Source organism: Misgurnus anguillicaudatus, chromosome 21 (genome assembly GCF_027580225.2).
Source record: "Misgurnus anguillicaudatus chromosome 21, ASM2758022v2, whole genome shotgun sequence".
Classification (NCBI taxonomy): Eukaryota; Metazoa; Chordata; class Actinopteri; order Cypriniformes; family Cobitidae; genus Misgurnus; species Misgurnus anguillicaudatus.
In genome coordinates, this window is record NC_073357.2 from 43,150,011 (window position 1) to 43,159,972 (window position 9,962).

Below are 9,962 nucleotides of genomic sequence, written 5' to 3' on the forward strand. Positions count from 1 at the left end.
CCTCCATGATTCATCAGTGATACACCTATGGGAAACAGTAAATGCAGCGCTTAAAAATGAGGAACAGTATGAGCTACCTACATCTTAATAAAATACCTATCATTGGCTGCAGACTCATAGTACAGTACATATTGTACGAGTATGAGTTATACTGTATTACACTGCAAATGAGTTAGTTAAAAGCTGAAAGGCAACTTTTGTAAACCTGTCCTTAAAAAAACAACTAAAGTCATTTTTTGTAATTAACTGTTTTCTACATAAATAAATAACATTTGTGAAGGTATAACCTTAATATCTTTAATATTGACTTTGTAAGGCTATGTCAAAAATTAAAATGGCAAAGGATGATAAGCTGTATGGATTTCACAGGCAGGGTCACATTTATTAAAATTAGTTTATACTGTAGCAAACAGTTGCATTTCTGACTTGTTTTGCTTGAAGCTCCAACTTCCATACATGTACTGTACTGTAAACCCATGCTGAAAAGCATTTTAGTAAGTATGGATTCACTTTTACTGTGAGAAGCAAGTCTTTGTGGTTAAGGAATGTTGGCTTTGCTATACAAGTTGAATTTGTCTTTGCACACCGGGACACACCCGCCACATTACGAAATTTACAACAGAGATGTAAAAAAGACACATGGAGGTAACCTCAGCGATGGCAGAAGCCTCAAGTACCCAAAGTATTAAGTGATATTCCAGTGTCAACCTTCTGTGGGGTCGGAAATCTGGAATTTTTCATTTGGAGGTTCAGAGCTAAAAGCAGTCAAACAATGATGAATCCAAATGTATGGAGAGAATGGAGATAAATTAGATTTCTGTTGTAGTGTGAACTAAGACTCAATGTGCATCTCAGAGTTCATGGAAGTGATTATACAGATGAACAAATGTAAAATGGTATCCAGCCATATTACATTTTAAAACTGTGCTATCATTTAATAACCAATTTGTCACATTCTCTTATCTTTATAGTGTTGTTTTACGGTGCTCTTTTAATTATGACCAACTTTATGTTCCAATAAGATGAAATAAAAACTTCAAATCCAGTTAAAATCATTCCACTGTCTTAAATGAAAAATGTTTCACTATGATGTCATTTTATGATGTCATTTTTAAAGTTTAGTATATATGCCTTTATACAGACTGTCACCTTTTCTACTTTTCTGTCTTATTTCATTTAGCTTTTTGGACCTCTTGTGGCACTCTCGTACAGTCTAAAACGGTATTGTAATGTCTTGGTCAATACTAATGATGACAATTACATTAATGACAGACAGCAATTTATATGGCAGAAACTTTCATTTGTAGCAGAATTTTACCTTTGCTCATTCGGACCAATTTTTTTGTGTTACAGCTGCATTGTTTTATCTCACAACAACCATTTGGACAACAACCATTAATCCCTCTTTCGGGCTTCTCTCCACTCTCTGTAATTGAGGAAATAAATATTGACTGATCGCCTCATTGGTATGAGAGAGCACAGCCTTCTATAAATATATCAGACTCAAATCCACATGCTTAATACAAGCACAGAGTTACACTGTAGCAAAGCAAGGTGCAAATCAACCTTTTTTCCAATGTATTGGCAAATGAACGTAGATATTTGTTTTCATTATTGGAATCATGTCAGATTTTTGTTGAAATATTTTCTCTGGTGTTACATTGATTTTGCTATTTAGGAAACGGACTAAAGTCTATAGGAAATAGCTGTGCATATGCATATATCTATTTTCTAGCCTACTGATAAACACTGCTGACACTAGAAATGTTTGATGGCAGCATCTCCAAGTAAAATATAAACATTTATTTGAGATTGATTCAACTGATCAGCAGGAATGATTGGTTCTATCTGTCAGTTGTGGTCCATGTGTCATTATTTGATTAGTTATGCCTGTCCAGAGCTACAGCCTGTGATTGACGCAAGCAGTTACCATCTGAGTGACCCCGGAGCCCCCACTGCTCCATGTTTGTTCACCTGATGCCTGCCCATCTTGGGCTTTAATTGAAATGAGAAATGTGCAGTAGAGCTGAAGACATCCCAGATTGTTTTTTCTTAGCATTTCGTATTCATTAGAAACCCCTCAGTTGGAACCTAGAGCTTCCAGATGCTTGGAGGAAACCATTTGCTTTCAACTGTCACTGTTTCCTTCGACCAGCACTTTCTGTGTCTTATCTGCAAAGTGTATGAGACACTTTGCACATTTAACCAATATACGTTTAACCTACCAAAAACAGTCCTCACAATGTCCTAGATCAATTCATTTTTTATAAAGAGAGCTTCATGGGGCATTGCACCCTTTTTATATGAGGACTTTAGCTTGAGCATCAAAGCTGGTTGTTTTGCCTCTGGCAGCGATATCCAGCTCTGAACTTACATAATGAAAATCACACTGTTCAGTGGAACAGACCTCATTTGCAGCTTTACTGCACTGCACTTACACAGAGGCTAATTTCTCATGCATACTCATTTACTGTATGCCAAACATTGCTTGGATTTGTACTTCTCCATATAAATGCTGTTATGACTGTTTGTTTGCTTACACTGTTAAAAATGCAGCATTTGCTAGTCAATTCAACCTAGATTTTAAGTTTTTATGTGACATAATTGACATAATTTATAAAATTGTTTAACTTGTTTTTTTTTTTTAAGTTAAATTAACATAAAAATATATGTTGGTTTGACAAAAATGCTGCATTTTTTACAGTCGTCTATGTAGCTCAACTGATGGTGCTTGCCAGGCAAAGGTCATGGGGTTGATTTAATGTAATGTAAAGCTTGAATGCACTGCAAGTCAACTTAAATAAAATGGTCTGCAAAATGCATAAATGTAAATGTAATAAATGACACTTTCAAGGCCATAGATTCAATTCCCATGAAATGTATAAAATGCATACCTTGAAACTGTAAATTTGCTTCGATTGTCATATAATTTGTAATGTAAGTAACGAATAAGCAACTAAGATACAAATAAGTAACAAATTACTAAAGATACACATAATAGCTTTTTAATTTAAAAAATTATAGTACATTCCAGTCACAAGCACAACATTTGTTAGGATCACTGTAAAAAAATCCGTAGAAAAACATTTACAAGTCTTTGTCTTTACAGAGTAAAACTAAAAAAACAGCATTAAGCAAAACATTCTGGGAAACAAAATCTGAAGCAAAAAAACAGAAAAAGGTTGATGATTTCTGGTTCCCAGAATATTATTGTATAGTTTTATTCTGTAAAGATAAAGACTTGTTAATATTTAAAATTTATTTAACTTTGATCAAACTCTTGCCAGTAAATAACATAAATTTAAATCTACGGTAAATTACTGGCAACCCAGCTGCAATAACATTGTAATTTCTATGGAATTTTTTTACAGTGTTTTTTCAAATCCTGTTTTCTCAAAACTAGACAAAATAACCACAAAACCCCCATCATATTTAATGCCTGGTTCCCAGTTTTAAACAGTGGTACCAAATGTAAAGGCTGTACATGTTGTTTTATATACGTTTTCAATGGATAATTCTTATGGCATTAGAGTTAACCTGAGAAACTGGACGACTTAAAATGTAACAAGCAGTGATGTGCCATTTCAGGGCATCTTATCTAAATAGATCTTCAACCTTTCGAGATAAAGCACATCAGAAATAACATGCTAGAAATTAAACAATTTCTGTCTCAGCCCTCAAAGGAAATAAAAAATCTCAAATGCCACTTAATAGTCTGACAGCTTGGCCCATATCATGAGCGATACAGACCATGGCACATGTGCAAAAATGACTGAGTTTCATCAGTGCTAAACCTGTGATTTATATAGGAATTATACAAAGGTGACAACGAATAAAAGGTGAATTAAAAATAAAGCTGTTGTTTTAACAGGATCAAGAATGTTTCAGGTGAACAATCACTTCAGCACATTATGCTACAGCAAATCCAATTACATTTTGATCTAGTTAGACTCATTTTGGCATTAAGTCGCACCTGACATTGCATGATACAGAGACACAATCGCTTCATCACGATAATCAAGTGCAAAAAAGAAAAACCATCTGTACACAGCACACACCAATAAAAAAATCTGTTCAGTATGGAAGCCATTATCAGCCTCAAAAAACTCACTTTGTAGACTTTGATGTTGAATGAAACATTTGATGGCACCTACTCTAATATTGTATTTTTTTTTTTTTTAGATTTTTTTAAAATGCTTCCCCTGGTGAAAAACAAATATACTTTATTGTATTTCAAGTATATTTAACTTTGCAATAGTACATTACAAATATACTTACAAAGGAATGTACTTTCTTTAAACATATTTAAAGTATGCTTACAACATATTTGCGCATATTTTTTACAATTAAACTTTTAACATACTTCAAAATAATTATACTTTAGTATATTTTCTAAAAGTATATTTTAGAAAAATATACTTAAAGTTAAAGTTTTGTGCAATTTTTAAAGTATACTAAATTTAAACTTATTTTAAAATGTATTTTAGGTATACTTTATCGGTATGCTTAAAGTTATCATTATAATAATGCACTGACAGTATATTTCTAAAATACATTTTTTAGTATTCTTTAGAAACAGTATATTTTAAGCACATTTTGAAAGTATATGGGGTGTACAAATGTATATTATTTTATGGAGAAATAACGTGGGCTTAAAATTACGAGAGAGGAGTATGTTCTGTTACATTTTATATTGTAGATGTATACATTTGTAATATACTATTAACATAATAAGGTACACTTTAACTTCACTATAGTCAAGCATTGGATAAACCAATGAACTGTGTTTTACCACAAAATAACCATGGTTTTGCTAATAATAATCAATACACCAAAAAAAAAACATGGTTACTAAACTTTTACCACAAAAAAAAAACATAAATTTTCGTAAGGGGAATATGAGTGTTTGTTTTTTTGTAGTTTTTGAGTCAATTGCATACCGCTTTTAGCTGTACACATTAATTAACCTAAACAGTTTTCGTAAATGCATTTCAGAGAAAAGTGAATTCTGAGATTTGAATAATGCATCTGACGTGTGGGATGACGTCACGACGCACGTATTTTGATTTTTCCAGTTGTTCAAGACAGACGGATTCAGTCCCAAGGTATGTTAAAATATCTTAAAATTAATATATTTGATTATAGTTTGACCATTCTGAAGTTTATCAGTAGACTATCATATTTCGAATGCGAAATGTTGTCAATAACGCGGTGTCTAGTGATAAGCTGCTGTGTAGCTTAGCTTAGCTTATAGCTAATGTTAAAGGTTTGAAAGATAGCACTGTTAGCCTGTTATATCGAATTAGCACACCCGATTGTTTTGTTAAATATATGTATTGGTGTGTATGTATATGTTAATGAAAAAAGGTAGCGTCAGAAAATCTGTTTTTTAAATGTAGCGTGAAAGTTAACCATTTATTGACTGTTTAGGGGTTGTAAGGCTTTTACCTAACTTAACTGTATTTAGTATTAATGATGCTGCATTCTTTCCTCAGAAGCTAAAGTTTTTCAAAGACATTTGTAGGGAGGACTTTGCAGCTAATGGTAAGTCATTTTAAACTCTTAAGATATAATAATTCATTCGTAGTAGTAAATCAAGCTTCAGTTTAGATAACGTTATATGCATATTGAGGTGGTTTCCCGGACAGGGATTAGACTAGTCCTAGACTAAAATAAATGTAAGAGCTGTCCAAACTGAAATCAACTTGCACTGACATATCTTAAAATACACCAGTGTCCTTTGCCCTGCCTCAAAATGCACACAGGTAATGTCTTTATTAAGGCATGTTTTTTGAAACTAGTTATATTTCTTAATTAAACTAAGGCCTAGTCATGTTTTAAGCTAATCCCTTTACAGGAAACCACCCAATTGTCTGCTTGTTGCATTTTCTTTCTGACAAGTTTTACATTTAAATTTAATACAATAAAATCTTTCTTTAGGAGCTAAAGTATTTTATGTAAGGAGGATTTTGCAGCCCATATAGGCAAGTCATTATAATGAAAACTCTTTGGGGTGGTTTCCCGGACAGGGATTAGCTTTATCCGGGACTAGACCTTAGTTTAATTAGGATAGTTTTAACAAACATGCCTTACTAAAAACATTACTTATGTGCATTACGATGTAAAACAAAGGGCACTGATGTATTTTAAGATATGTCAGAGCAAATTGTTTTCAGTTTGGACAGATCTTACATATATTTTAGTCTAGGACTAGTCTAATTCCTGTCTGGGAAACCGCCCCTTAATATATATGATGACATTTTAGTCAAGCTCTAGTTTAGGTAAAAATATATCTGCTATACAATCTCTGCCAGTAAACTATAGATTTAATACAGTAAGTCTTAAATAAATGTAATGTTTTAATATTAAACACTTTTAATTGAGCTTATTGTCTCTCTTTTTCAGATTTCCTAAGGCTGAACCAAAACCTGCCAGACTAAAGTTGATTTGGGAGAGAAAGACGTTGTAAACTTAATCATCTTGACATTCTTCAATGAGTAATTGTTAAATTTTTAGGCAAATACTGTACACTTTGAATGCTGTGAATAAAACTATATTTTAAATATATTTAAAATGAATTGTTTTTGACTGTTTTAATCAGCTTTTATTTATTTGGAAAAAATTATTTTGGTTATGTTACCAGCAAGTAATCTATTCCCAAAATAGCACTCTTTAAGTGAACTAATTATTAACGCACTTTAAGTATACTCATTACTAATCTAGCTGCAGGTATGTAAAAGTATACAAAATGTAATATACTTGGCATATTATTTTTTCACCAGGGCAGTTTTTAGAATTTTGGATTGGCCAAAAATATATAGAATGTATGCAAACAGTCTATTTAAGGTATACTGATTGTCAGTGGCGAACCGTGAGTACTTCAGCTGGGCCTTCAAAATATGCAATGAAGTGCAAATGCCTCTCCATGCGCAATTACGCATGGCGCAATAAATGAAAGTCACAAATTTAATGGATAGGTTCTACTTACTACACCGCCTTAATTCTTAAAAACAGGAAAATGGAGACAAGTGAGCATGGGGGAAAAAAACACCAAAATAAATTGAGAGTAGTTTGTTTTTCATAAATTTTAAAAGTCAGAATATAATACTAGGCTATTCGTATTTCGTTAAATCATACAGTGAACGTGTAAAAATTCTGAGCACGCAAAGTTAAATTACAGAATAGGCATCGTTTGCCTTTAAATGCAGTTTTAAAGTTTAAAATTACATTAATCTAACTGATAAACACAAATACAGACTCTGCTGCTCTGTAAATTTGCATTTAATTTTTGGTTTTTGTAAATATATATTTAGCTGTAGGATAGCTTGTTAGTCTTTTTTCATAAGGGGAAATATAGCACCCTGCGTTCTCAGTGCACCTCCTTGTGGCTTATAACTGTTATATTTTGCGGGCTCGCAAAATCCCTAGCCCGAGCCCCGGTGAATGTTTTTGCATTCTCTGAGATTTAGTTAGGTAATTATATTGTATGTAATTCGGCGTCGCCTGAAGTCATTACTATCCTCAAGTAAAACTGTCAGGAAGTGAAAGTATAATTAAACCCATTATTTTTCTCGTGTTCACGTCTGATATGCGCAGCGCAGCTGCACGCGCATCTCTCGGCTGTGCTCTTCACGAGTACCCGCTTAAGTAATTTCGTTTTTACCTCAGCCATATCAAACTAGCCACAACGTCAATCACGTTTTCTGCCATTTACCTCAACCACTCTCACCGCAGAGATTCGGGCCATTAGACGGTCTATGATTAGGACTTCTTCTTCTTTGGTGTTTTACGGCAGCTCGCATCCAGCTTGTTGCATGATTAGGACTTCATGAAGGCTTACAATGCTTTGTTTTTTACCCGCCCACTTGAAATCAAAGCGTGATTGGTCGATTTGCCCGTCACTCTCCACACCAAAACACATAGCTTGGCCTTCCTTGGGATTCTTGAAGTCCTAACCAATGAATGAGCCAGTTCACCGGGCCTTAATAGAGACAGACGATTCTGATTGGATATGAACCTGACAGTAAGCTTAACGTTAGAACATAGATGAGAGAAAATATATTACATGTATTAAATTAAATTAAATATAAATTTAAACATGTAAAAACATATTTTTATTGAATACTTTATTATTTATTAGTATTATTATAAAAAATATTTTTATTAATTTTTTTAGGCCTTCTCTGAAGGCGTAGAAGGCCCTGAAGGTTCCCCACTGCTGATTGTATGTTTGCAAGACACTCATAATACATTTGTAATGTACTCCTAACATAAATAAAACACACTCTAAATCCACTTATCAAGTATGAATTTAGCACAAAAACAGTCATGTACTTAAATTGTACTAAATACACTTAAAGTTGTTCCACTTTAGCACACAAAAGTACACTAAATACACTTAAAGTTGTACTTTGTTACAATTAATATACAACTAAAATATATTAAGTACAAAATTAATTGTTCCAAAATAGCACTCTAAAATAAACTAATTAAACTAAATAAACTAATCAATAGCACACTTTAAGTATACTGGTCATTAGTGTGACTGCAAGTATACTTAAGTATATCAAAATTAAATATATTTAGCATACTATTTTTTCACCAGGTTCCTCACATATTTATTGTATATGATGTCTTTGTATTTTTGTTTATGGTGAGAACCATTTTTAAGTAATATTTTTCAAAACACTCAAGGCGCTGTCCGAGTGTTGCAACGGCTCTTTACATGCTTGTAAATTCTTTATCTCCTGTTTGTTATAAAAACATATTTTTACTTATGCAAACCTCCTTTTTTTTGCATTTTTGTAAATTATTCTTTTAAAAAACTTTTTGAGATTACAGTGATCACACTTGCAATCTTTGGCATGATCACAACTGATCACAACTCTTGTAGACTGTGCGCCAGGCTCATAGACCATTTTTCCTGTAGCAAAAGTGGATTCAGACACACCCTTTTAGACGTTTGTGTGTATGTGCTATCATTTTCTCTTTTACTTTGCTTGAATATGATCGCAGAACAGAGTCTGTAAGAGCCTTGAAGCTTTTCAAATACATTCATTGAGGTATTTTTCACATGTCAATCAATGAAAGGTGTTGTTGAGATGAGATAAACCCTTACTGGGCTAAAATGGAATTTTCTCTGGCTGATGCTAACAATACTGAGGTGCGTTTTCGTCTGATCGATTGGCACCACAGCGAGGAAGAAATAAAATGGTAGGAATTTCATTTGAGCTGCCCTGCATAAGATATATTTTAAAATAGCCTGCCTCGTCAAACAATTGAGAGATGAATAAGGTATCTAATGCTTACAATCTACAAACACAGCATGAGCATAGAAATGTTTTCACAACAGCATAACCAATAACTGGTACATATGGTACATTTATGGTGTAGAATAAGGTTGAGACCATAGCTTTCGTTCAAGTAGATACATTTCTGATCTTTACAGATGATATTTTATGATCATTGCATTACGTCAAAATCATCTGGCTCGATAGTCACACAACATCTAATGAATCAGTTCATTTATAAGCATTTTTCCATGTTACCATCTGTTGGCTACAGATACAGTACAGAAACCCATGCGCTGGTAGGTAACTGCATGTGTTCTCTCGGGACTTTTAACCCTGATGAAGATTATTATGCTACAGTCACAGAGCTCTAAAGCAAAGCACTTTGTTATAAAGCATATCATTCTGTTCCATCAAAGGTTGTGAGGCTTTAGTTCAAACTGTATACAGCATGCATGCATTGCTAAATTAATATTTGTTTAGATTTAATATATTTGAAAGATTATAATAAACCAAATGAAAACTATATTATACATAATTATATATTGTTTTTATTTCACCAGTCTCAAAGACATCACTTCCGTCATGCGTGCCGCCATATTTGTGTTCATTGTGGCAGCAAACACAGCACACCTAATGTGCTAAATTATCAAAATTATTAGTTTAATTGGG

The 9,962-nt window shown here is 33.1% G+C and overlaps 1 long non-coding RNA gene across 1 annotated transcript; it reads left to right on the forward strand.

The window, feature by feature from the left end:
- Positions 1 to 5,077: 5,077 nt before the first annotated feature.
- On the forward strand, positions 5,078 to 6,639 carry LOC141352941 (uncharacterized). Its single transcript, XR_012359988.1, has 3 exons — positions 5,078 to 5,105; positions 5,496 to 5,544; positions 6,406 to 6,639. It is a non-coding gene; the product is annotated as an uncharacterized lncRNA (long non-coding RNA).
- Positions 6,640 to 9,962: the final 3,323 nt, after the last annotated feature.